This window comes from Podarcis raffonei, chromosome 2 (assembly GCF_027172205.1).
Source record: "Podarcis raffonei isolate rPodRaf1 chromosome 2, rPodRaf1.pri, whole genome shotgun sequence".
Classification (NCBI taxonomy): domain Eukaryota; kingdom Metazoa; phylum Chordata; class Lepidosauria; order Squamata; family Lacertidae; genus Podarcis; species Podarcis raffonei.
In genome coordinates, this window is record NC_070603.1 from 47,111,669 (window position 1) to 47,139,577 (window position 27,909).

Below are 27,909 nucleotides of genomic sequence, written 5' to 3' on the forward strand. Positions count from 1 at the left end.
CAGAAATCATTTTAAATACTTTTGTTACAGTGCCATTCAAATCAACCATGGGGGGGGGGACAAGTAGCATGCTCTGCTGGCTACTCACTATCCCAATCAGAAGGGAGCACTTTAGGAGGTCCCCTTATATTTTCACCAGCTGTGTGTGCCTTAATTTAAAAGTAATTTCAAATGCTTAATTTGGTCGTTTCATTTTGAAAAAAGGACTTTTAATAATGAAATACACGCACACCTGCTACAATGTAAATACATCCCCTTGGTCTGAAGATTTTTTAAAATATATATTTAAATAGTCCTTTTTATTAAATCTGAAATGTCCAAATCACCAAATCATAGTCAGTTGCACGGAAAAGTAGTTTTGCAGGATTGCTTTCCTGCAATCTTATCTCACAGCTGCAGAATGTCCGTTGATAATGCTGCCTTCATGTTAGACAAGCAATCAAATAATTTGATTGTTCTGTGCTTCAGAGCTATGCTTTAAAAATTAAGACTGCTTTGTGTCTTGTGGTGTGACAAAGTCCTTCATTTTATTTGTTGGCAAGTTTTGAAAGCTCTGGCTTTCGCAATATTCCCTTCCTCCTCCCGCCCCATCTTCACACAACCAATTGATTCAATGTGTTTCCTATATTGAATTATTCACACCTTTATCCTACTGTGAACTCCTTTCAATGTTCTTCAAGCAGGCCAGCTGATAGTATCATTTCTGTCTGGAAAGAAAGGGGAAAATATGGGTGAATTCAACCCATCTAGTAGAACAAACATGCAGAATCCTGTTATTCAGAATATGCCTTGAGTGGCTGTGTTTCCACTATGCCACATGCAAGCACATTTAGAAGAACCAGAAACCACAGAATAATTAAAGGGATTTCACACCTCATGCTGAGATCTTTTAGAAGAGATCTTTAAGAGCTAAAATTTGAAACAGTGTAATGTTGGCTACTTCAACAGTTCTACTGTTCCTTTTAAATGGCTGCTGAGGACATTTAACTGCTCAGTGACCCTTAATAGTGTAATGGTTGTTTATACTGGTTCCCCTTAAATCAGGTTGCAGAATTGTAGGATGTGGTTCTCTAACCTCTGTTGGTCCTTTGGGTTCCTTCCCTCCTCATTCCTGACCCACATCCTCTCCAAATGTTTTTCTGATTAGAATGTGCTCTTGAATAGTGATAGTGTTTCTTGTTTGTCTGGATAGAGTTGTGTGGGGTAAAGGTAAGAATCACATCATTACTCCAACCTCTGGCACCTGCCCACCATGGACCTGTAGTCTCCAGAACATTCACCATCTGGAATGCAGCCCTCAACCTGATCCCTACCCTTGCTTTAAAGGCTCACTGGTAGGTAAATCATAGAATCATAGGTTTGTAGAGTTTGAAAGGACCCCAAGTGTCATCTATTCCAGCTCCTTGCAATGCAGGAATCTCAAATAAAGCACCCATGACAGATGGCCATCCAACCTCTGCTTAAAAACTCCAAATGAAGGAGAGCGCACCACCTCCTGAGGTATTATGGACCTAGTAATATACAGGGACGTGGGTGGTGCTGTGGGTTAAACCACAGAGCCTAGGACTTGCCGATCAGAAGGTCGCGGTTCGAATCCCCACGACGGGGTGAGCTCCCGTTGCTCGGTCCCTGCTCCTGCCAACCTAGCAGTTCAAAAGCATGTCAAAGTGCAAATAGGTACCGCTCCAGCGGGAAGGTAAATGATGTTTCCGTGCGCTGCTCTGATTCGCCAGAAGCGGCTTAGTCATGCTGGCCACATGACCCGAAAGCTGTATGCCGGCTCCCTCAGCCAATAAAGCGAGATTAGCGCCGCAACCCCAGAGTCGGCCACGATGGGACCTAATGGTCAGGGGTCCCTTTACCTTTACCTTTAATATACAGTGACGTCCCTTACAATCATACCATTTTACAATATTGAGAACCCTAGAGCAAAGCACCTGCTCATTTGTAACTAAAGGAAGTTGCTTTGGGTTGGCAACATTCACTACGCTGGGCCAGTAACCAGAACAAAAGCCCCATTAGTTCCATGGATGGGGCAATAATTATATTAATGTGCAGGTGAGCTCACCAAAGAAAGAAGGGGGGTTAAATTATTTAGGTAATTCAGGTAGGCAGAAGTTTTGTGAAGAGACTCAGCATGTGCATTTTTAAAAAGGAACACAGTATGATCCCAGGGATGAGTGAAAAACATGTTTGTTCCATGCTGTGTGTTCTGGCATGAAGGAAGCCTTATGGAAAAGAATACAGAAAGCAACAAGGTAGACTGTGAAACTTGCAAGTTACTTTTATGTGTGTCTTCTGATGGCAAGGTAAGAGGAGCCAGGAAACTACTGTACACACAATCTTGGCTTGATAAGGGTTCACAATGTTATTTTCCAAATCTTTTAAAGGATACCAGAATTCATCTAAAAAACTAAGGCAGGGGCAAAAAGTCATACACACCAACTCAATTTCCATGCCTTGTACCAAAGACGTAGGATGGGGAAGCTGAGGCCTTGCAGACCTTGTTGGACTACAATTCCCATCATACCTCACCATTCCCCATCCTGGCTGGGGCTGATGGGAGTGAAAGCCACAGGTTCCCTGCCAGTCACATAGATTGAGCATAGGTGGAAGATGGTAGTAGAAAAGTGGCTCTCAGTCAGTGCAGTAAGTTCTCCTCAGTCTCACACTTCAGTAGTCCTTGAGTTAGAGAACAGGATATTAAATTATTTCTGGTGGCAGCCAAGAACAAAGGTATGTTCGAAGAAGGAAATAGTATACTACAGTGGTACCTCGGGTTACACACGCTTCAGGTTACATACGCTTCAGGTTACACACTCCACTAACCCAGAAATAGTGCTTCAGGTTAATAACTTTGCTTCAGGATAAGAACAGAAATCGGGCTCCAGCGGTGTAGAACAGTTTCAGGTTAAGAACGGATCTCCGGAACGAATTAAGTACTTAACTCGAGGTACCACTGTATTATGTCTCATTTTTTAAAACAATCTGCACACATTTCCAAAGAAATGCTAGGAATACTTCTTTTCTTTTCTTTTTGCTTTCTGTCAATATTTGTTTCTGATCTCCCAGCATTGTGTGTTGACAAATTAACTGATTGCAGCCATTGTTGTTGGTGTCAAATTAGCTGATTTGCTGATGTTATATAGTAACGCTAGTTTGCAAGCAAACAGGAGTGAGTGATTTTCACCTCACTTTCCAATTTGTACTTTCTGTGGTCGCCTTTACAAACTGCTTTTCCAGCTGTATTCATGTTTGTTTGTTTGTTTGTTTGTTTGTTTGTTTTAGAAAACAGAAACGGTATTAATTTACAAATCATGAAGGAAAGTTACCAACGACAACTATTAATTAGCTGGCACATCTGCCGTGAAGGTGTTTCCGCAAGCCTTGTCTTAAGTATTCTCCAGCCTCTTCCATTTTGGGGATCAATGCTAATTTCCAGCGCTTACTAGCAATCATAGATGACTAGCAGTTAAAAAACCATCAGCCCTGTCACGTTTTTCAGTGAACAGAATCCCTTTCCAGATGGCCCATCATTTGGATAATGGACAGCCTGAGGGGATAAAAATGTCACCTGTTGAAGTGAGTCGCTAGTATTAATATAAACCACTATTCATGAAGTGGACAGGAACCAAAAAACAGCACTATGGATTTATAGTGCAGTCATTAGCCTTTATTTTATTTATTTATTTATTGGCAGCACTTTGTGCTTCCCAGTTTATATAGAAGGAAACACTATGTTATATTATTCCCATATCTTTTTGGCAACATATGCTGCTTCTCCATCGATCAGGCTAATGATAGGATATACAATGTGCATATTATGTAAAATGTGACAGCTAAAATGTTTAGAGATGCCACTATACAAATCAGCAAATGTGTGTGTTACATATAATATGAAATTCAGACTAGTTCATGAGCAGAGCTACAAAAAAACACAATCTGCGAACACACACTGATGTAAAAATGCTTTATGGCCTAATCAAGGCACATAGATGTGGCAGGAACTGGATGAAACCCTTTCCAGATCTCTGGTACTACTACTAAAAATAACTCATGAAAAACACTTCTGTTATTGTATGAAACCATACATAGGGTGATTCTACACCAGCACTTTTTCTCTGGAATTTCCACTTACTCTTTCTCATTTCACAGAAATTCCAGATGGCATTGTTTCCCCATTGTTGACTTCCAGGTATACCGAGCCAGGCCATTGGTCCAACTAAATACATGTTGTCCATGCCATCTGGAAGCATCTCTCCAGGTTTTCAGACAGGAATCTTTTGGCAAATTTCCTTAAAAATAGCTCCAAACAACTGTCCGGATTTTCACTTTTTGAAATATGGCAACCCTACTCTGAAGTGACAAAGCACTATTATGAAATTTCTAGATGTTTCCTTTTTGAAGGCTCAGTTGAGCAGGTATTTATTACCATTGATACCTGCGAGACTACTATTCCAACTATGATCGGAAGGCTCAATGGCAGTTCATCTGCTTTGAAGGCCCCATGTCAGTCCCTGACATATCCAGATAGGACTAGAAAAGTCTCACTACCTTAGAGAGTCATTACTAGTCAATAGAGGCAGTACTGAGCTAGGTAGGGCAATGGCCTGACTGATGATGATGATGATAATGATGATGATGATGATGATGATGATATTCCACCCATCTTACTGGGTTGCCCCAGTCGCTCTGGGCGACTCCTAAGTTTGTATGATAATTATTGACTTGCTTTAGGATTTACGCCCTACCTTTCCTAAAGAATAGTTCAGGGCATCACACAACCATGCTATCAAAGCAAGAAACATTAAAAATTCCAGTTACCAAGTAGAAGCAGCATAAAACAGAAGGATAAAATGTAATCTATCACAGTAGAGATCTTTAAAAGTAGCATCAGAAAACAAAGCAATAATTGTGACCTGTACTTCAGCACAGAAGCATAAAACCATCTCAGGTAGCTATTGAAAATGTTGTTACAGGCCAAAAGGTCTTCTACAAAGAGTGATATTTGCCCTCAGCCAAAATGTCATATTGGAGGGAGTTCTAGGGAACTGGGATGACTATAGAGAAGGACCTTTTCCTGGTCACCTCTACTGCAACTAGAACACTAAAGCAATGGTTCTAAGCAGTTTCCTGGAAGTAAATGCCACTGAGCCCACCTCCAACTGAATGTTGCCATGATTGAGATGTTGGGTGGATCAGGCCAAGCCAAGAAATATTGCTGCCTGAAGTGAAGGGCAAGATGTCATTTCTCCAATTTCCTGTACAGGAGCCAGTTGGGCAGCTAATTGAATCGTAGAGCATCCAGCACTGTATCTGAGGGTGCCAGATTAGTTTAGGGGGCAAAGGGGCAGATTAGGTGTGGCACACACAGCTCTGTCATTCAACACGTCTCCACCACTTTCAGCCCCCACCATCTGCTACCTGAGGCAGCTGAATCATTGTGTCTAATAGCAGGGCTGGCCCTGACAAGATGCTTTAAAAATATAGTAGTGTAATATTTGAGTCTTTATGTATGCTATCTGAAGATAAAGATTTCTTTGAAAGGCACTAGATCATATACATCAAGCACATAATACTGTTGAATTTTATGGACAGCCATATCTACAACAAAGGTGCTGAGTGCCCCAAATGATATTCAAGAGATTTACCAGAAAAGACTTTGAACTATTTATAATAGATCCATTTTAATACTATAAATAGTTCAGTGCTTCTCCCAGTTTTGAGCAGATATCCATAAAACAGCACATTTTCTCTCGTCTTTGGAGCTATATTTATTCATCTCTGTGCTCTGGGAACACCACCCTTTTCTTCTTCTCTATTTTCAGCTCAGCTTAATGCTTCTGTAGTCTTTCCCATCTCATTTCTCTCCTCCTCTTGGGCTGACCCTCTTGAGAAATGCAGAACTCTTTTTATCCCCACATAATGAGTTACTTAGGTTTCTTTCCATTTCTTTCTATCCTCATGGCCACCTCCGTCATCTCTTTTGTGTTTCTCGTTATCCATTTGTTTTTGTGGTGAATTTTTTTAATCATTCAGTGATGATGTTGTTTTCATTACCTTGTGTGACACTCACTTTTTCTCCTCATTTGTCAATGAATTCCCAAGCTTCTGTCCTTGCGTGTAGAAGATATATGTGCTGTATACTCTTCCTTGCAGGTAATATGTAGAGTGGTCCTCAAAATATTTTCAGGACTGTGAGCATGCTGCCCAAGCCCATTTAGTTTTCTAAGCAATCTTTGCACCCAAATTCAGAGACAAAGGAAGTTTCACTTCATCCTTCAATTGCTTGTGATAACGGTGCAAGAGGGGACACTTTGGGGTTAGCCTAATGGGGTGGGGAATACTTTAAGGACAACAAGCCAGGGAAAGTTTGTATCAGCCATGCTCTCCAAGGCCTGCTCCACATGCTACAGGTTAAATTTTAGAGCCCTGCCTTTTGTATACCCTAAAACAGTATGGGAATAGAGACATAGATATCACCTCTTAGCCCATGTCCCTATGCACATAAAATAGGGATAAGGATTTGTCAGCAAATCACCTGGAGGTCTGGGCTCTTGACATGTTGGAAATACCTTAATTATTTTTATAGAGGTTGCTCCTGTTATGAATGTGATATTGTACTGGATAATCTGGAATATAGTTAATATGTTTGAAATTTAGTAAATTGTAAGAATTTTATGAAATCAGTAGATTTCGTAAAGCTACACATCTATGACTCCTCAGTAAATAGAAATCTTTCTATGCAGTGACAAATGAAATTATTCAGCATACAAGAAGATGTGTAAGAAAAGCTTCCACGGCATTCTTTTGAGTTAGCTTCAGAACAACATTCCAGGTTTACACACACCTTGTCTAAGGACCCTCATGATCTGAGTCTATATTCCTTTCCTGCAGACACTGATTTTGTACAAAGTTTTGTGCAACTGGAAACTTCAAGGGCCGGCTAACTTGTAACCATGTGTGCATGTTGTTAAGAGAGAGAGAAAGACATATGCGTATACTGTATATATATTGTGATAATTAATAGCTTTATTGTGAGATACAGGCAGAACTATGTGTATTTCCTCATTCTATGCAAGGTAGAAAAACAAAACATGTTCCCTAGAACTTTCTCTTTTCATATGGAATTTTTGCTAATCCTTATTATTCCGTGGAGAGGTTTAAAAGAGTGTGTGGACAAGCTCAGATTAAATGAATAAATAAGGCTTCAAATGTTCAAGGGACAAGATTCAGTGTCCTGTGAAGAGCATTGCTATCCCCATGACTATTAGAAGCAGAATACATTAGGCAAAATAAAAATATGCAAATGTGATTTATTTGCATAATTTATACAAGTCCCAGAATTCTACTTTCCTTAATGCAGAAATTTGTCTCTTGTGGCATTTGTTTTGTTTGGGCATGGAGTACACTGGATACTGGTGTATAAAAATGGTAAAGTTAATAGACGATAGTTGTTTGCACTATATGGAAGTCTGTTTTACTGCCCAAAGCTTAAACTAGTGGTGTGCCTTTTTGCTTATAGCAAAGTTCTACAAATACTTTGTCAGGGGTGGGGAATTTCCAGTCTAAGGACTAATACTGGCACTCCCAAAAGGTCAAATTTGGCCCACAGAGTTATATAAACAATGACGTCACACACCTGCCAATCAGCTGATATCACTCTGATGCCAGCTGATGGGGCAGCGTTTTATTTTGCATTGATTTAGTGTGCCAGTTCCCTGCCAGGGACAGGTGCAGGCAGACAAAGCACAGTGTGGGCCTGTTTGAAAGTGCTTTTGCAGACAGCCCTGCCCTACTGTTTGAATCTGCAGTCTTTGGAGGTTCAAAGAGTAGCACAAGGCTGTTTGAAAAAGGGCTTTCATGCAGCTCTGCTCTTTGAACCTCTGGAAACTGTTTCAATGTAATTTGCTGAAATCTGATCCAATGTAATTTCCCAGTAGCGGATTGCTCAGTCCATAGAGCACCAGACTCTTAATCTCAGGGTCATGGATCCGAGCTCTACACTGGGCAAAAAGATTCCTGTGCTGCAGGGAGTTGGACTCGATAACCATCAGGATCCTTTCCAATGCTACAATTCTATGAGAAGATTCTGGAATGCAGGGTTGTTAAGAACTCTAGAAGCGCAAGCATTTAGTCTCAAGGCAACTTTGATACATCTTGCTTTCTGTTATGAAACTGCACAAACCCATTTTCATTATCAAACAAGGTAGCTCATACATCATGAAAGATTGTGAGAGATGAAACCAGTTCATGTGACATAAATTAGGAAGAAATGTGTTGCAAATGCCAGATGCTGTAAATAGTAAAATATTCATGTGTTGCACAGGCTTGTAATCAAAGCTATCTAAATTATAGGAAATGGTGTGTGGGTAGCAATCGTCTGTTGCTATTTTTAAGCAGGCAAAATTAGGTGAAACATCTTGAAAGCAGGAGTATAAAGAGAGATTAGTCTGCAGTATTCCTACCTCCTTACAAAGACATACCTATGTTAACTGGATCTGCCAAGACTTGTCAAGAGATAGAGGCATGCATCCCTTAACTGTATGCCAACAGCTATGCTTACAAGCTTTAAATTAAAGCAGAAAAAAATCTGGAGGATGGAAATGTATTGACTTGGTATCACTGAGAAGGCAGATGCCACTGGATCAATGCTAAACTCCGACTCTGACAGAGCTGTAATGGAGGGCTTTTCACAGAGCCATCACTTTGTTGCGTCCTAAGCAATGGTGTGGAACAGTTACTGGAAATGGGATGTGTATGTATGAACTCTACGATCTGTGACCTGATAAAATGAGAAAAATAGATGGACATGCCCTTGAGTAAAATAACAAATCTAACTGGACAGAGATTCATGGTGGAAACACCTCTGGAAATAATAGTTGCTATTTCTAAGTGTGTTTTAAAGAGTTGACTCAATTGTAATTCAGGACAAAATTAATAGCCATTCAAGGCAATATTTTGGTTTAAGGAAAATACATGTTTGTGAGTGGTACGGTAAACTCCAATGCTGACAAACCTTACTCACCAAACAGTTTACATCCAGTAGGGACAGCGTGTTCTCCTTCATGGAGAGCATGTGTTGCGGTGGGGGCTGGCAAGACACCCACTGTTGCTAGGTGGAGAGAGTTTGGCCACCATTAACATTAAGCTTCCTGTTGCTGGGGAGATTTAAATGTTGCTATTTTGTGGGAAGACACAAGAACTACCCACTTTGGAAGAATGGCAGATGAAGGTGATGGACTATATGGGATTGGCAGAAATGACTGGCAGAATCCGAGACCAGGGAGAAGAGTCGGTGGAAGAAGATTGGAAGAAATTTAAAGATTATCTACAGAAATATTGTAAAATTAATGAGTGTTAGAATGATGTTGGATTGAAATTAAGTGGTTTCCAGCTGTAATGCTTTAAGAGATATGAAAAAAAAAAGGATTATAAATAGGTAATAATATAATGGTAAGGATTTGCTGAACTAACAATTTGGGGTGGAATACAAAAAAGGGAGGTATGAGGAGGTCCGGGAAACAAGTTAAAAGAAAATAAGTAATTGAAAATGTATGTGTGTTTTTCTTTTTTTAAAAAAAGTTTTGTTATTCTGTATTTTTGTTATTCTGTTTTTTCTTTTTTATTTTATTGTGATATTATAAAAAATCTTAATAAATATCTTATAAAAAAAATAAAATAAATGTTGCTATTTTGTGATTGACAGCCATAGCTCTTAAATACCCTGAGCGTAGCGTTGAGCTTCCTCTTTTCACTGCACACATCAGAACACCCGCCCTCCCTCCCTGTTTTCAGGTTGTTCGCTTGACCTTGCTATGCCTGTCATGGGGTCGTCTGCTTTTGGGGCTGGGGCCCAGTAGGAATTTTGTCCATTTGGCTGATTAGTGGGTGCCATTTGATTTTTGCCTACTGTGTAGCAAATCGTCACAACTTGTAAGGTTGTGGTTAGACATTGGTTTTGGAATTGGTTGGTGGAGGGGTATGGATTGGCTGTGCCTGCCCCTCCAAAGTGCTGCTGCTGCAGGGGTTTTCCGTTAAAAGAACCCGGGGGCTCGCCATGCTTTTGTCTGAACCGTGTCAAGGGGTTAGGGCCACGCAAGAGCCCCTGGGAGCATTTGGGGAGAGGTGAGGCATGATTCCCAGTCCCATCTCTCTCCCCAAAATGTTTTCCCCTTTCTGACTTTGTGGGCGTGCAATGTGAGACTGTCCCCGTGCGGGGTCAGATAGTCGCAACGAATGCCTAAGCAACCACTCACATCTCTTGTAATTTTAATAAAGTTGTGGCCAAAATTATGACAAAAATCTTAAACAAAAATTATGTGTCAATTGTGTTTTATTTGGGGTGTCTTGGGGACCTTGACACACAACTTTTAGGCAGCATGAGACAGGTGGCTCAGGTTTGCGGTGCCATGCAGGGGTAATAAATTGTTATCATTAATGTGTTTTTTACCGCCAGGGATAGGGAGAGGTGCTTGTGGGGTTTTCTGCTTTAGATGCCAAAATATCTTCAATAGTTCAATCCCCAATGGCATGTTCAGGCAGGGCTGGGAGAGCCCCCTGTTTGGAACCCCACGGAGCACTGCCAGTCAGCTAGATGAACCACTAGGTGTGACTCAGTATAACAGAGCCCATGTGGTGTGGTAGTCAGAGTGTCAACTAGACCTGAGAGAGCAGGATTCAAATCCCTACTCAGTCATGAAGCTCTCAGTGGGTGACCTTGGGCCAGTCCCTGCCTCTTGGCTTCACCTACCTCACAGGGTTGTTGGGGAATAAATGACAACCATGGATTCCACCTTGGAGAAAAAGGTGGGATATAAATGTGGTAGGTAGGTAGGTAGGTAGGCAGGTAGGTAGATCTCATTCGCCAGTACTGAATGGTCTGTGGTATCATTGATGCAATTGCCTCTGCATAATTGTCCCTCTGCCCCCAGACATTATGTTTCTGCAGAAAAAGAAAACACTTGGTATTATACCAATAAAATGGAAGTGCATCTTTGAATAATACTTCTAATTTATTAATGTAATTGTCCTTAGAAATATCCCCCTCCAAGCAAAGCAAGAGTTCAGAATGCCATTTATTTTTTAACATACTCTGAATGCAACACAGCAAACTGCTAGCAGAATGAATGCTATAGTTGCCAATTTGAAAAAGAAAAGCCACTGAGCATGTTGCTATGATGCTTTTTATGTGCACAATATCAAATAAAGCCACAATTTTATTTAGGCACTTACAATTATGCACAATGACTATTTTTATCCAAAGTTGTTTTCATAATGAATCCCTATTCCCTTATTTTCAAATTGGCTTTAGCAGAACAGAGTGATTATAAAGCATATTAATCTTCATTTTTCACACTGAGATTCATTTCCTAAGGCTGGAAACAACAACAACTAAAACCATCAGCATCTAGGATACATGAATGTAATGTAGATTGAAAACCAAGCACAAGGAATTAGTTAGCGGCTCTAGTGCCTTGTTGATTTCTCAGTAAATAGACTTAGATTGATGAATGGGATGGGGCCAGGGAACCAAGCAGGTAAGCTAGATAGCCAGAGTGAAGATACTTTGCAAAACAATAAATGAATTCCACTCCCACCCACCCACATTTATTAGGGGAGGAAATCAACATAAACTGTCTACTGTCATTGTCATCCTAGGGTGAAAGTTCATATGGGAAACTTATGCTGGTCATAGGGAATCATTTATATTGCTATTTAGAGACAGACCAGTAGTTGAGACTAATTCCCTCTGCTGCCTACCATCCTGTCTACAAGGGGGAATTCACCTTGCAGGCACTGGAAGCAGACCCCAGCCCAGAGAGACTTACTAAGCCTTTCTTCATTTACCCAGTTATTTCAAAACTGAAGCCAATCTGGTCAATAATAGGAAAAAGGCATTCTATGTGTGTAGGCAGAGCTTCATAATGGTTCAAACATGAAACAACACTGCTGAATTTCCCCACCACATCGCCCTTCTCCCCTCCAAGTTCTTTCCTTGGAAGACTCAAAGCAGAATCTCTAAGACTACCCTGTGAGGTAGAGCCATTTTTCCTGTAATAACAGTAAAGGTATGTCAGTAATTTTGATCCAGGAAGTATTGAAATGGTTCATGTGCCTAGATAACCCTAAGACACTATGGTATGTTATCGGCTTTTAAGACTATTAAGTTTCCTATCAGGGAATTAGATGTGGAGGGATGGGACTCTCGCTCGGAAGCATCTTGTTCTCCAATTTCGGAAAGATCCCAAAGGATGTTTTTGGGTAATTGCTTATTCACTCTCAGAGCTTTTTGCTTGTTATCAAATAAATAAATGAGCAAAAGTCAGAGAAGAAATTACTGAGACATGGGGAGATGCTAGTTTCTAAGTGGTTAGCACTTAGAAAATGGGTAGTGTGGCTGGCAAGGATTTTGTTTCTTGTACAGTATATAGGAAAATGGGCATAAGTCTTTATATAAACTCAAGGCCAAGGCAGCTGTAAAGTTGGACAGTTCCTCTTTTCAAATATAGCTTAGAAAATATACTGAGTGTTTTCCCCAGTCATTAACACACTCTACACTGCACTTAATAAACAAAACCTGGAAACACAAACCGTGGGGTTGAGCAGAAGGTATGTGTAGCAATTTTGCCGCTTGGGAGGAATGTGTGTGAGAGAGTCTGTTTTCTCATTTTCCAAAAACAATTCACAGGGGTGTTATATTGCCATGGAGTTTTGACTTTATTCGTAGAGCGGGGATTTCCCCACAATACTGAACTAAAGAGGTCTTAGAGAGCATTTTTCTGAGGTAATATCAGAATGTTAGCTACTATATTTAGTAGCCACTCTTTCTGAGAAAGTCATCCGCTAAGGTTGTCCTGCCAACTTTACAAGTGTACTACATTTGTACAGTCTCCACTGCTTTCTACAGGATGTCATGAGTGCCATGGAATTGTTATGGAGGGAGTTGGAGCAGGACTACCATGAAGAGCATCCTAGCAGGATAGGGGAGGGGATATCAGGACGCCAAATATCTGGTCCCAGCGAGAAGGCCAGTAGTCTAAGGATTGGAGAGCTAGATCCAGGGGGTGGACCAAATTGACTGGCAGAGGAGGTAACTCCTGATGTGAAGCTATCTCCTGTCAATGAGGAGCCTCCTCCTTCTGGGAAAGTGACTGAGAGTAAATTCGACTGAGAGTAAAATGGATACTGAGCTAGCATTGACACTGCCTGTGGCTCAGAGGACATGGAGACATCAGCACAGGTGCAGACAAAGCTTGCAGACCAAAGCCACTTGAAGGAATGCCTATTTTTGCTTGTCCAGGTTGACTGGCACTAAATTATATAATACACCATAGTTTTGTGTGAGAGAGTGGGGGTTGACATCTTAGATTCACCCCTAGGTATGCACTTAAAAACAATCTCTACCCAGCCTAGTACTTCGCCATTATGCAAACATAACCCTGTGTGGAGCTGAGGTTTTTTATGTAGCCACATAACAAGCTCCTTGAAATGAGGACTGCAGCAGTATATCCTATCTTGAAATTCCAAACTGTTATTGCCCACATTAAATCCAATCATGTAACAATCCTAAAACATTATTAGTGCCCAATGATGTGGAGTCAAGTGCTTATAGAAATGGCCTCTTAAGTAGAGTACAAAGAAAACAACACCCTGAGAGAGATTTCTGACAGAGGACAGCGTATTAAAATGCTATGAGATTATATCCCAGCTTAGGTTTAAAGAATTAATGAAGAACAAATGTTCCAACTGACATGTAAGCATGAAATTCTCTCTGTGGGTTGACCTTCATTCTTCTGCAGTTAGCTAATGAGGGTTTTCTTTGTTATCTATCTTGCTGGAGGACCTCTGGGCCTTGTATCATTATTGAATGAGCACAATGTCACCTCAGCTGGCAGAAATGTTTTGTCTTTTGTCAGGGAGCGAAGTTTCCTTATGCCAGCCAGTGAAAAGCATAATACAGCAACAGGCAATTGAGATCAGACATTTCAATTCAGCTAAGTTAGCCCCGTGGAGATGTTTAACCTGCTGCTGTTGTTTAGATCAGAATATTTACGCTTGCTTGTTATATGACTCTTGTAGCTACTTCTGGAGTTTGAAAAGGGCTGTTATAAATTAATGATCAGCCAAAGCAATTTATCTTGAGATCTGCTCACCACATTCCCTTTTAGCAGTTAATTATCATCAGTGGACTGAACTGTATATATTTGGAAAATGAATACTTGCAGAGCAGCTGCTTTTTATCTTATTCATAATGGCAAGTATATTGTATCTATCAGCGATACTTAGAGTTGGGAAAAACACATCTGCTCAGGGAGAAATCTAGAGACCTTGTAAAGTGCATTGTTAAACAGTTTGACATGCGAGGGCACACCCCAACATACTTTGATAGCAGACATGTAAGCTTTGCAGACATGTAAGAGATTTCTATGATTTTGTATTTCGTTTGTTTTCAAAATGGTACAGTGAGTGCTTGCCTTCAGCTGTTGTAAAATCTGTTCTGGAAAGATAAATAAAATATTGGGGAAACATATTGGTCCAAAAAACTCTGTTGAATGCTTGCATGTATTAGTACACATATTGCTGGCTTCTCGGTTCTTGATGATCCCTACAATCTCAAGCCCTTTCTCAGGAGGCAGATACAGTCATCCATACCCTCTTGTAGGGAGCAATGTGACACCAGCATGAAGATCCCTCACACATAAGGGTTTCCTCCTTCCCTGAATTGCAAGGGGCAACGTGTCACCTCTTCTTTACCATTTCCAAAGACTTCTAAGTCTGAATCAGACATGACAGAGGTTAGGCCTCCTACGTGGCTGAAAAGCCTTTATGCTGGAATGCAAAAGACTCCCAATAAAGCAAGAGTTCTGCAGATTTTCCCAAAGCTGTAAAGGTTTCCCCCAGTTGGGATGTCTCTTTGCAGAGAGCACACCTGAAGAAATTTAACAACCAAGTTGATTCTTCCTTACTTTTCACAGTTTAGTTATAAAAAATATATTCTGTCATATTGTAATAAAACAGGATAAGACCAGAGTGGCCAAAAGTAAGTAAAGATGGCTGAAATATAATTAATTCATTCATTCCCCAATCATAGCAATAAAACAAGCAGGCAGAGCGCTTTTTTTGTTGTTTAGTCATTTAGTCGTGTCTGACTCTTCATGACCCCATGGACCAGAGCACGCCAGGCACTCCTGTCTTCCACTGCCTCCCGCAGTTTGGTCAGACTCATGTTTGTAGCTTTGAGAACATTGTCCAACCATCTCGTCCTCTGTCGTCCCCTTCTCCTTGTGCCCTCAATCTTTCCCAACATCAGGGTCTTTTCCAGAGCGCTTAGATTCCTGCATTGCAGGGGGTTGATCTAGAGCATCATGGTCCCTTCTAATTCTACAATTCTATGTTTCTATCATTGTATTATTAGTCACATATTTTAAAACCCTGCTGTCCCATCCTGTGAAAAGACCTTGGGGTTACTAGGTTTCTGCATCTCACCAGGAACACAAGAATGATAGCAAGGCCTGGCATTGTGTTCCAATATGGACTTCAAGATACGTCTCTCAAAACTTATCCTTGGCAATAGAGCACAGTTCACTGTTCACAAAAATTGCTTCACTTCCGCATTTCGTCTGGATCATTTTGAGAGGCTTAAGTTCTCTGTTAATGACTAAATATGAAGTGCCAAGTGGGCCATCTGTCACCGATCACCTGAGCTCTGCCATACCCCATCCCTTCACTTTATTTCTCTGTATTTGATTCCCATGTGTATAGTGACTGGAAACTGATTATCTGAGCTGGCTGCATTGGAGGTGATATGAGCATTTTATCTGTGGTGTCATCTGTGGGGGCATAGCTTGGGGGGCTGCCAGGGTGATGGCTCTGAATGCTGCTCACACTGCCCTCCCTGAGCTAGCCCTGCATCGCTTTGTGAGGGATCTGGTCAGATTACATGTACAGTGGTACCTTGGGTTACATACGCTTCAGGTTACACACTCCACTAACCCAGAAATAGTGCTTCAGGTTAAGAACTTTACTTCAGGATGAGAACAGAAATCACATGGTGGTGGCAGTGGGAGGCCCCATTAGCTAAAGTGGTACTGCAGGTTAAGAACAGTTTCAGGTTAAGTACGGACCTCCAGAACGAATTAAGTACTTAACCCGAGGTACCACTATAAATGTAAATGAAGACAAGGAGTGTCTGCCCTTTGTGAGCAGGGCAATGTGGTATGACTTTTGTAGCAGACTCTTGTTAATGATGTTATCTGATGAGTAAGATTCTTTACTTCTGGTTATGATGATAAATATGCTCAGTGTGCATTTACTTCATAGTCCTTTAGCTTTTTTAAAAAATATAACAGAACAGCGGATGAAGCATGTGGTTTATAATGCTTCCATTAATTATATGCAGATGCAGTTCAGAAGGGTCAATGGCCTATAACTGGATTCTGTTACTTATCACTACTTAATGGCAAGAAGGCCAGTAGAGATGATGCCGGTATCTGATAAAGTAAACAATACCTATCTTTATATATTATTATATTTAGGGTAGGGATGGACAGATTTCCATTTTTCCATTAATGTTTTGCTGTTTTCAATTTAAATTCTCTTCAGTTTCAATAATGCAGATTGTTTTGAACTCTCCAGGTATAAAGTCACTAAATTATATATGGCAATTCACAGTTATATATATCTGTGCAAATCTTGTACTGTAATTAGCATAGCTCTATATGTGCATGTATTTTCACCTTTATGTATTCTGGCCTCTTGCTAAGTTGGCTTCCACTTGGTTTATCTAATTGACTTCTCCCCTCCTACTTCCCCTTTTTTGGGCATCAACTCCCTTAAATAATTTTCTCCATTTACCACTTGTTCTTCCTGCCTGCCTGGCCAGCCAGTGTCTCTGTTTTATCTATGGTGTTAACCTGATCATTGCCAATCTAACTTATGCACTGAAAATATACTTTCTTCGCACATTCACATGCACACATTTTTTGGGTAATATACAATTGTGGGGTCCCACTTACGCAAGCAGAACTTACGATTCCACACAACTTCTATTCCTCCATCTTTTGATTTCTCTAGATCACTACAATAGTAGCTACCCATTTGGAGCATTAGGAAGACCGTTCGCCCCTTCTCAGGTGTGTGGCCTCCTCTGTGAACTGGCCTATTGCAGGCCAGATTGTCTTCCTGCTGCCAAATTGGCCAACGGTGGCAGGAATTAGAGGGCATTCACCTGGGCGCAGGACCAACTGAACAATTGTGGTGCATTGTCCTGTACCCAGTGGAAGGCTAAATCTCAGGCCGGGGGGGGGGGGGGGGGCTTGTCGCACCAGTTCTCCCACCCACCCTCCCTCAGATTAGGATTTAGCTTATGGTACAACCTTGCCATGGACAATGTTGGTTGCCTATTTTTGAGTCTGGGCAGGAATTTTTCCCATCTGGCAAATTGGTGCCGCCATTTGGGTTTTTGCCTACTTCAAAGCAATCGTCACAACTTTGTAAGGCATATAAGCATTGGGTAAGCCTAGTCTTGGTTGGAGGGGAGGTTGTAGCCTCTGCCTGCCCCTCCACAGTTAAGAGTATCCTGTTAAAAAGATCCGGGAGGAGTGGCTCCTGTTCGATGCCCAGATGGGGGCTAGGGCCATACCACTCCTCCAACAGGACCGCTTGGGGGATGCCCCGATTTGACGTAGGTCATAGGGCATCCCCACCACCACCACTGGCTTCCTCCTTAGAAACAGCGGACGGGCAGGAGTGACGTACGGCATTGCTTACCACAATGCCTATGGCCAAACCTTCACTTCTGGAACCAATAAACTTGTGGCCTTATTTGATCCCAAATCAATATGCTGTGTGTTGTCTAGTTATTTACTCCCTAGGCAACAGGGTGGTCATGGGGCCTTGCTACGCTTTTGGATCAGCATGAGTCAGCTGTGCTTTCTCCCACCAATACAGAAATTCTGGCCTGGTGACAACAGGTGTAGGTATGACTACATTGATATATTCTAGTCATTTGATTCCTTTCTTTGCAACATCTTAATGCTCTGTCATTTGTCTCCTGACTTAGGTGCAGAGTTCCTTTTTTTCATGGGGGTGGGGTGTTCTTCAATGAATCATCTCCAACTTCATCTGCTTTTACCATGGGCATGTCACTGAGAGTACAAATTGATTAGTGCAATCACACCCCATTGAGATTTTGGGAGATTTCACCTCTATTTGATACAGTTCATCTTGAAGTGCTGGTGTTCTTTATTTAAATAAACTAAAATAGAAGGTTCAAAGATTGCAAGAAAGTTTCTCAAAGAGGACTCCAGATACATCCACAATATCCTGGGTATTATTAAATATGTCTGTTTATAAGGCTAACTTTAAAATAAATAAACCTGATAGACTAAATCAGTTAATGTGAGCACAAAGTTCTATATATCAAAATTAGGCAGAACACAGAAAAAATTACATGATTTTGGAGAATTCTAGGCAACACTAAAACAGATTTTGGACAAAAACCTCTTTCAGCTCTACTTGAAAATGAAACAAGGGAAGTTTTATTCATAACTCTTAAGGTACTAAACATTTTTTCTACCACTATTTTGATGTGCAAAGTTCATGTGCATGTTGTTCCTTCCCTACATAAAGAAGTCTCAAAGTCCTTGACTTACAGTTGCTAATATTGGTACCATTGGTTGTAAGCATGACTCAGTTGCAGTACAGAAAAAAGTGATATGTGGTATAAAACCAATAATTTGATCACTGTCTACCTACAAATAGTAATGTCCGGAAATATCATGTACATTGCAGACATCTTAGTGCGAATTAATTTGCAAGCCCTACAGGGGACAGTCTCTTTATTCATACATAAGAGCAGATGCAGTAGCATATGGCTTATCTGCTCATATCTATGGTAATTCAATGTAGATCAGTTTTTAATAAGGTAACATTAGTTTGTGCTTTTAAAAAATATCACAGCCTCTTTTAAAAGCGACAGAGCCTAACTTTCATTCTGGCAAAATAATGAAAGAAAAGGCCACTTCTGCATCTGTTAGCCATTGTTTCCACACAAAATTTATGATCATCTACTGTAGTGACAAGATCCTTACCTGTGTTAAATGTTTTCCACTTCTTGTCTTTATGACAGATGTCATTTTGGTACTCAGTAAATTGCCATATCTATTTTAAACTGCCAGGTTTTATCCAGCTTCTAACGAGTTGCGGGATTATTGTCTTGCTCCCATGAACCACTTGGCTTCTCTGTTGGATAGAGTCAGATTTGTCATCTTTTCCCACCACTCTTATCTGTTGTATTTGTCCAGAATTATCACAGTTGACAACTCCATACTGCACTACACAATACAGTTGATGTTGAAGCAGTGTCAGCTTCATATCCTCTTCTAATTAATATCAGCATCTGCTCCTCCCATCTTGGTTCCAAATGGCTCAGATAAAATAAATCATGAGAAAAGTAAGTATTATTTCCACATTCATTCTGAAGTTTGGGTCTCATCATGCTCCTGAATAGATCACCAGCAGCACAATTGGACCCTAGCATCCCTTCCCTCCTTGTGAGTTCCTTCCTTCTTTCCTTCCTTCCTTCCCCCAAAATGTACCTGGCAGTGGAAGTGGCAGCAGGAGGGGCAAAACTCATTATGAGGATTGCTGGCACCAGGACCTTCATTATGCTTGGGAATGCTGTCAAAACAGTGTTCCAGGCACCTGGTGCCCTGGGAAATGTGCTGCTTCTGGGGAAGAATGGAAAGTTGCTGACTGCAACTCCTGTTCTAGGGAGAGGTGGCTGATGAGCCCATCATGAGCTGGAACTGAGCTTCAGAGTGGGTTGGACTCGGCTCATAACAGACTCAGAAATTTTGAATTGGAGGAATTGATTCCCGAACCATTTATTTACTACTAACAATTGCTAGATGTTAAGGGTATGCACCTTGGAAGCTCAGTCAAGTGGCTAAGCGCATCACAGAAAACAGCTGTTTAGCAGGGTTGTCTTTACTAGGCCAACACCAATTTACACCACTATACAGATGTTACAAGTAGTCTTTGCTCTCTGAGACAAGTCCGCCATCAAGTCCTAAGTTCAGTTTCTTGCAAAGTCCTGCAACTCTTCACAAAGTCTTCAGCCTTGACCACAGTTCTAGTTCTTCTTCTTCAAACTGATCCACACTGTTTCAGACAATTTCTCCTATTATTGGACCACCCTGAATGCTGTAACCTGAGCCCCTTATCTACCCAGATTTTCATGCCAGTTCTGCCCGGCAACTGTGATCTGACAGTCACAAGATGCCTGCAGTTGCACTGTGGCAAATGAGTCATCTCTGCTGACTCATGGAGAATTATTCTTTGCCAACCATTGGGAGCAGAAGGGATGGGTAACTTACAACTGGAGGAGGTACGATTTCTCCACAATATCTTGCTCCCTGGACAGTGCAATCCCTTATATTCCTATACAGGACTAATACCCATTAAGATCAATGTGATTTACTCCTAAGTAAGTGTGGATTGCTTTAAAGCCTTCAACATTTATACTGACAAATTTAAGGGAAGGAACTGTACTCCATATATCTTGTTAACTTTACACCTGAGCATATCAGAATGCAAATACTGGTGTGTTGTAGCACACCATACTTCTGTACACATTCAGTGTCCTGGTTATGGTTAAGCAAAGTTAAAAAAAAAAAAGGTTAATAATAAAACAACTGGAGGCTTATTGGCTGGAGTTGCATGCAGCAGGATCCCAGCATTCCATTACTCCACTAGTTGTACCCAATGATAGCACTGATGACATATAACCTTTGTTGCCCGTTTTAGGATATGGTTGCATAATTTAAAATGCATGGGGTTAATACTTTAGGGAGTGTTTATAAAATAACTGCTGGCATTAGGGGTCAAGCATCCAGGTTATTGTTTCCAGATCAAGTTTCTCTGTGTGAAAGATCCACAAAGAACAAGTTCTCCTCATTGAGTGAGTAGTGGGTGCCAGACTCAAACCAATTCAATATTCTGGGGTGCAGAGGAGATGCTACTGAAAGCACAGATGTAATAGATTGCCTTTGTAGCATTCTGCTGTTATTGCTTAATAGAAGTGTTTAACTCATTGCTATGTAAAGCACTTTCCAATGTCTTGCCTGTAAAAGAGCATTATACAAAACAAATTTCTATTCTATTGGCTAATCTAGCCCATCATCTCCTGTGCTCTGTAATGATACACATGTTCTGAATAATATTTTCTTAGCAGCACAAGATTCTACCATTAGAATCTCATTGCAAGAGGAGGAAGAGCAATTTGATGGGGGGAAATGTTCAAAATACTAAATATGCATACGGGCAACCGATTACGAAGTGGTGCATCAGAAAGAGGCAGAGAACATTGATGACATTTTGCTATCTAATCCCCTAGGAAGCTAAACCAATATGCCCAAACTGTTTCATGGTTGCTAAATGCAACAGAATATGAAATAGGCAAGGGGAGGCAAGAGTATTAGAAATCTATAATGAACCAGGTACCTCGAGTGGTCAATAAATTACACTTCCTCCCTTACCCTGAGCTTTATATCTCTGCTTCCTTAAAGAGTGGGACAGGCTAGAAAATTCATAATCTGTCCAAATTGAAGCAACTGTTTGTGTCATCAGCAGCAGAGAGATATCAGGTTGTATATCTTCACTTGACAAGAGGTGGCAATTTAATCTGACAAGTTTCCTGCCAATGAGGACAGCTTTAGGAGTTCAACTGCCGTGGTAAAGATTTGACATGTCATTGAGCGATGTTGTGCAGAAGCTTGACAATAAACTGGAACTTGCTAATGCAGTTTAGGATTGCTGTAAAAATTTATTAGAAACCAGAGACTGTAAAATTACTATACTCCTCAAGAACTGTTTTCTTTGCCTTGCTGAATATTTAACGTACAGCACATGTTTAAAACCTTGTTTTCTCGTGGACTAAAAAGTCTATTATAATGCATGCAAAATTGCAAGAAATTCAATTCAATACCTGAGAGGATAATAGTGCCTTCCCATTCCTGATTTGCAGCCACAAGAATAGGATCAAACCCCCTTGTATTAGTAGGACACAATGCTATATTGACAGGATGGGAGGAAGAGAAAAGAAAAACCATGGCAATAATAATAATAATAATAATAATAATAATAATAATAATAATAATACCCCGCCTATCTGGCTAGGTAGCCCCAGCTACTTGGAGTGGCTTCCAACAAATATAAAAACATAATAAAGCATCAAAACGTCCCAAGCATTAAAAACGTCCCAAACCAGAGCTGCCTTCAGATGTACTGAATATGTACCCACCACTATTGTAATGGTGGGAAGTTATGACTAATGTAACTGTTATGTCAGAGACAACTTTCCTGCACCTTTTATCACCACACCTAATGTAACAATGGAGGGTGGGATGCTGCTCACTAACTCAGAGACCAAGCACAGAATGACACCAGACCCTTCACAGAGCACAGTTTTATATAACTATTGACAGCGTTTATTTTCTAAAAAAATTATAATGTTTAGGGGTACTCTCATTTTGACTCGAGAAAATCACCATTTTATAGTTCAAATTGGGAAAAGTAAATACAGTAAATGGACAAAAGGACAAAGATTCACAAAATGTTTAGGGGTATGTGTACCCCTGCATTCCCCCAGAAAAATAGCACTGCCTATTGAGAAATTTAGCATAAGGCCAATCACTTTGGTCCATGTCTTAAGAGAAAGAAAGATAACTCTTCCCAGCCTTTAGGTTATAAACTTGGTTGTTGGTAGTGATTGAAGCAACAGTTCTTTCCATCACAGCCCTGAGAAAAGGGCGCTGCTGGTTTTCTATGGGGACTGATCTGAGAATGCCCTGGAGATGTGGCTATGGGTGGTTTCTGACCTAAAAGCACAACAGACTTTCCCTAACAGTTTTGGGTACATTGTATATGAGTGTCGATGTGGAGAGAGTAAATTGTCATCATCGTGGCATTTTCTCAATGCTACATGTTGACTGATCCTTCTATATTAACTTTTATTTCTACAGCTATTGCTATGGTTTGGTTTTTGTCAGTGTGCAGGATTGTAATTCTGTAATGCTGTTGGTTCTGCTGTAGATAGGCCGAACATGATGGACCCACAGTAAGTCCCTAAGTAAGGAGAGGGAAGATGCTGTCAATTATGAGGATGATGTAATTAATTATTACAATTTATTACCGTCCCTTCACCCCAAGGTTCCAGGAGCTCTCAGTGGGACAGGCATTTGTGTGAATTACTGGACTTTCTCTGTCTCTGTATAAAAGTGTGATCTGTAGATGGGACCAATGGTTGAAACAATTTCATGCTTTTGATCTTGCAGTCATTAACTCTGGCCTTGTTCCTCAGCCTTGAAGTTCCTCTCCTAACCGGGTTTGGTTTTTTCTGCATCACTGGCACCTAAGGGCATCTGGACTAGTTCCTGCTTTTCTCCTGTTGCTGAGCTTATACTGACTGTCTATGTACTAGAATAAAGCTGGGCTTCCCAAGAAAGGGTCCCTATTATTGATATGGGGTGGGATCCAGTACACTGATTAAGATATATAAGTTACAGGGAACCAGGCAGAGGGCCTTCTCGGCAGTGGCTCCTTCCCTGTGGAACGCCCTCCCACCAGATGTCAAAAAGAACAACAGCTACCAGACTTTCAGAAGACATCTGAAGGCAGCCCTGTTCAGGGAAGCTTTTAATGTTTGATGTATTATAGTATTTTAATATTTTTTTGAAGCCGCCCAGAGTGGCTGGGGAAGCCCAGCCAGATGGGCGGGGTATAAATAATAAATTATTATTATTATTATTAGTAGTAGTAGTAGTAGTAGTAGTAGTAGTATTGCAGTGTGTTTGCATTCTTGCAAGTAGCCTATCACCAGCATTCCACATTTTCCCAGCACTGTAATGCAAATAACATTCATCCACTTGTAAGTCAGTTTGGAAATGTTGCAATCTTTTCATTTTGAACAATTAAAGCTGCAATCCTATGCACATTTGCTTAAGGATAAGGATAAGCATATTAGGCAGTGTGGACTGTGCAAATTGCACTTCAGGGAATTGGGTAGGTATTTAGAGGGGGGGGGCTTCCTCAATTGGTGTTCTGGTTCACATTGTTATTATTAATTAATTTTCTATACCATCCTTCATCCAAAGGTCACGGGGTAGTTTACAATACAAAAACACAAAAATACATACCATAATAACACATAGAGAGAGACACAGAGTAAGAGAGAGAGTTTAAAAGGCCATCAATTTTTAAATTACCCAAAGGCTAATAAACCTACTCCATACTGCTCCTTATGTGATTGGTTTAAAGTGAGTTTGGGCCTCATTGTTTGGCTGTTTCATTTTATTCCAATCGGTTTTTGGCGTGAGCAAGTAAATGGATTAAAATGAATACCAATGGCCAGCATCCTGAGGCATTCCTGGATGAAGGGCAGTTCCCTAAGCACATTCCCTTCACAGCCATTTGGGAGGCTTTTTGGTTTGCTTTTCTTGGGACCCCTATACATGGACCCCTGTACAGGGCAGTAGAAAACATTGCATCTCATTACAGACATATGGTGATGGGTCTCCACTGAAGTGCTTTCCCCCAGAATGATGGGCATGAGGTTTCTGCTTCTCCAGTTACACAGGTTTCACATGCCCACACTAAATGGTTTGGTACAGTTTGCTGCAGATCCCCACATTATCTTTGAACATATGTAACATTTGAGGTCTCTTGAGTCCTCATTTTTGATGTGCAGGCAATATCACCATGCAGGCAATGTACACCAGTTCAGGACAATCAGAAGTTACATGTCATAGTACTTAGCTCTATGTATAGGCCGAAGCCCTACTCTACAAAGGTCTTCATTTCTTATAAGTTTAGTAAGGTTTGGGCCAATAGAATACTATGATTCTAGCAAGCTTCCAAATCTTGCATAGAAACATAACCCCCACTGAGTTCTTTATCAGTAATTTGCCATTCTTGAGATGGCACTCTGTGTCAGTTGTGGACAAAATGAACAGCGCTGCCCTGTTCCCAGGGGCTTCTAAAAAGCAAAGAGCACTGAACAGCAGAGCATGAAATCAACATTTAAATGTTTTCAATACATATTATTCATTTCTATCCGAGAAAGAAACACCTTTTGATTTCCCCCCTCTTCAATCATTAAAGAAAGATGTGCATAAGCTGAATGACTATATTAGAAGGCAAAGGAAAGGGACTGATTTACATAGCATTTGGGAAGCTTTTGATTTGTCTGAAATTATATGATAAACAATAGACCGTGTCTCCAACACAGCAGCGCTTAGTAATGTCAGACTTGAAAGAAACAGCCATGGCACTTTCAAGAAATACAGAACTGCACGGTCTTTTGTTTGCTGTATTTTCTATTGATCCTTTGCATAATTCTCAAAAGCCAACTCAACTTGTTTTCCCCCGCTCTAAAAATGAAAATAATTCTGAATATCAATAATGGATACACTTCACATCATTGTAGCTGATAGTTTATTGATTCCTAATGAAATTTTAATTCTTTGCAGATTGAGTAAATTATAGAGCTGTTACAAAGATTCCACTGTATTTCATCTAATTTTTCGTTAATGAGTTACAAATTATTGAGCTTGGTGCTTGGTGCGCCATCCTCCAAACGCCACACTGGACAAGTCGTATGGAAGCATAAGAGTCTGCTATTGGTACAGCCCTCTCAGAATGAGGGTGTTAGCTGCTTTGTCAGCAGAGGTTAGTTCAAATTAGAGATCCAGAAATGAGCAAACATCAAAATGAATAATTTCTTTTAGACAAATTAATATCTGTGCTTTGCCTGTTATACCACAAAGCCATGAGATCTTAGTTAGCCATGTAAATTTGAGAACTTAAGTGTAAAATTAATTCTTTATCTCTCTATTAATAGAAAAATATCTATCTAGAGATCTGTGAATGTATTATTGCCAAAATAAAAGACACTAATGACTGCATAGTTTTGTTCAGTGAAATCCTAGAGAATTGTGAAGTACAACACAGTTATTCACTGTGGAGAAAAATTGTAACTTAATCCTGTTAATGAACTCCTGCTGCCACCATGTACCTTAAAAAAAAAAAGGAAATCTTCCATCTCTCCTCATCCCAAGCCAGCACTCACAGAACAGCATTAGTTTCAGTTCCGAACTTACGGTAAGTCTTCTCTCAGGTCCATCCCTCACTCCCCATCTCATTGGCCTAATGCAAACTTTCTCAACCTGTGGGTCCCCAGATGTTATTGGATCATAGCTCCAATCATCCCTGATCCAGTCCTGCTAGCTAGAGATGATGGGAGTTGTAGTCCAACAACATCTGGGGACCCTAGGTTGAGAAAGACTGGTCTAATGGACATTCAGTCAGAATGAGGGCTTTTTCCCTGAAGTTAATTTTTCACATGAGCCAGTATAACTTGAAGTTTCCACAAGGAGTGCGGGGGGAGCACACCACCCCCAACAGCACGATCCTGGCAGGGTGCCATTGCGGCTGCTCCCCCGCCTGCACTGGGTGCCATGCCCCTACGGGCGGCACGCCATGCTCCCAGGACGTGCGCCAGCCCCACCCCGCCTGCTCTCCACCCCCCGGTGCTGGAGCATGAAGCTCCCCCACTGGGTTTTCAGTTACTTCCTTGCTGAAGACTTGTTAAGTCTACCAGCTTTGGTAGCCTGCTGAACGTCTCCTCAGCCTTGGGGCCATTCTGCACTTACCACTTACAGTGGAATATTTGCTCCCCCACCCATTTTCTTTTTGCTAGGGTTGCTATACACCTGGAATTTCCCGTAGATAGCTGGAATACTGCAGCTGGACGCAGTGGCCAGGTGTAAATCTGTCCACAACTTTGCCAAAAGAAGTTCAACAACTTTTGTGTCTGGATTTTCACTTTTTGAAATATGGCAACCCTATTTTTGTATGTTGTCACATGACATTGGCACCATTCAGCTAGTATTCTGGAAGAATGTTTCTTTTTTCACTGGGGGCGGGTGTTGAATGCAACTTTTGTGAATTCAACTATTGCGATGGATTCTCAATATTTGATTTGTGTGGCATGTATACAAGCATGATTCCAGTTTCTGTGGGGAGGGGCTTGGGGTTGGTAGGTGTGGCTTGGGAGGTGTTTGTTTCCTGCCACTTGCCTCTGAACAGTGTGAGCTGTCGGTTTGTGAGCTCAGTTCAAACGAGGAACATGGCAGATAGAGATAGTGGTACCTAACTGAAGTATTGCCCATAATAGCACTCATTAACGGAAGATAAAATTGCATCACATTAGCCAGTTCGCCATAAGCTCAGGCAGACACATAGTTCCTCTTCTAATCTCCATTGCCTCCACAAAATCAGTACCGAGGAATACTAGGCATTCAATAACACTTTTTAAAAGCCCTGAAAGCACTTTTATATTTGCTGTTAGCTGCCCTGAGCCCGGTTTTTAAACTGGGAAGGGTGGGGTATAAATAAAATTTATTATTATTACCCCGGTGTGCATGCTCATAACTGCAATATTTACTGGCTGGAGGAACACAAGGGTTTGTTAAGTGTGTAGCTACAGCCATGGAACTATTCTCAATTCAGGTACAATCCACCATTAGTGTGGAAAGGAAAACCCCACACTTTCTAATAGCAGCAACGTGTGAGCAAATGTTAGGTGTGGAAAGGCCCTTAATCTCACCAGTTTTATCTCATCTTTCTTAGCCTTCTGTCTGCCTCTCTCTGGTTGATTCCAGTGCCAACTGACCCCTGACAGGGCTTCATGTGGCCTTTTATTCTCTGATGGCCTCTGGCCAACGGCATGTGGTCATCTTGCAGGGCCTCCTGCTACATAGGAGTTTTAAGAGTGACCCTCAGAACCCCAATCAGATCATTTTCTTCTAATACCCCTGATCAGTATACCTAGGACATTCCCCTTCA

General features: G+C 41.0%; 1 long non-coding RNA gene across 1 annotated transcript; it reads right to left on the reverse strand.

The window, feature by feature from the left end:
* Nucleotides 1-258: 258 nt before the first annotated feature.
* Nucleotides 259-27,909, reverse strand: LOC128409597 (uncharacterized). Its single transcript, XR_008329264.1, has 3 exons — nt 27,671-27,909; nt 19,095-19,245; nt 259-707 (listed from the first exon to the last, which is right to left on the reverse strand). It is a non-coding gene; the product is annotated as an uncharacterized LOC128409597 (long non-coding RNA).